Source organism: Crocuta crocuta, unplaced genomic scaffold (genome assembly GCF_008692635.1).
Source record: "Crocuta crocuta isolate KB4526 unplaced genomic scaffold, BGI_CrCroc_1.0 scaffold312, whole genome shotgun sequence".
Lineage (NCBI taxonomy): Eukaryota > Metazoa > Chordata > Mammalia > Carnivora > Hyaenidae > Crocuta > Crocuta crocuta.
The window spans coordinates 1,659,935-1,661,285 of NW_027527378.1; the positions used below are offsets into that span (position 1 = coordinate 1,659,935).

Below are 1,351 nucleotides of genomic sequence, written 5' to 3' on the forward strand. Positions count from 1 at the left end.
AAATAAAGATAACCTCCTATACTCTCTTCTAGAATTTTTGCCTTTTTACACATATATGTAAAATATATGTATATTTGTGTGCTCGCTTTGGCAGCACATATACTAAAATATATGTATATTTATAATATTTTTGGAAATGATTTTTCTGTGTGGTATGAGGTAGGGATTTTTCTTAAAATCTTTTTCTATATGAATACCAAATTTTCTAGCATAGTTTAATTTAAAAGGCTGTTCTTAGGGCACCTTGAGGCTCAGTTGGTTAAGTATCTGGCTTCGGCTCAGGTCATGATCTCGTAGTTCATGAGTTCGAATCCCACATTCGGCTCTCTGCTGACAGCTCACAACCTTGAGCCTGCTTCAGATTCTGTGTCTCCCTCTCTCTCTCTCTGTCCCTCCCTGACTCATCCTCTCTCTCTCAAAAATAAAAACATTAAAAAAAAATAAAAAAGGCTGGTCTTCNAAGGCTGGTCTTTCCCTACAATTTCCACTGGTCATACATCATGTATATATATGTATAGGTCTGTCATCTGGCTCTCTATTTTACTGTACAAGTCTATTTTTTATACTTCTTTCAATGATCTATTATCCTAATTACATTTATAGTAAGACTTTATACTTGGTAAAGCAATTCTTCCTATCTTTATCTCTTTGGGAGTGTTTCAGCTTTTCTTGGTCCTTTGTATTATGTGTTATCATATTAGAATCAGTTTATCAAGTTTCACACAAAAAACTTCTTAAAATTTAAATATGATGTGCATTGAGGCTATAGTTATGCTTTCCAATATGGTAGCCACTAGCAGCAACAAACAGCCACCAAGGATTGAAATATGGTCAGCCCAAATTGTAAGCGTAAAATGCACACTAGGAAAAATAAAATGCACACTGAATTTCAAATAAGTATGAAAAAAAATAATGTATCTTATCTCATTAATCATTTTTTGAAAATTTTTATGTCTATTTATTTTTGAGAGAGACAGAGTGTGAGCAAAGAAGGGGCAGAGAGAGACGGAGACACAGAATCTGAAGCAGGTTCAAGGCACAGAGCCCCACACAGAGCTCAAACTCACAAACCACGGGATCATGACCTGAGCCGAAGTCGGACGCTCAACTGACTGAGCCACCCTGGGGCCCCCATTNCATGTTGAAATGATAATATCTTGGATATATTGAGTTAAATAAAATGTATTATAATTAAATTTACTATTTTTTATTTCTTGAATGTTGCCACTAGAAAATTTACAATTATGTATGTAATTGTAGTTCACATTATATTTCTATTGGATGAACCAATCTGTACAAGCCCACATCTTTACAACACTAAGTCTGTCATAATGTGAATATATTACAACTT

General features: G+C 34.3%; 1 protein-coding gene across 1 annotated transcript in view; it reads right to left on the reverse strand.

Moving 5' to 3' along the window:
- RPS6KA3 (ribosomal protein S6 kinase A3) overlaps positions 1–1,351 on the reverse strand; it is an 89,811-nt gene that overhangs the window by 30,812 nt on the left and 57,648 nt on the right.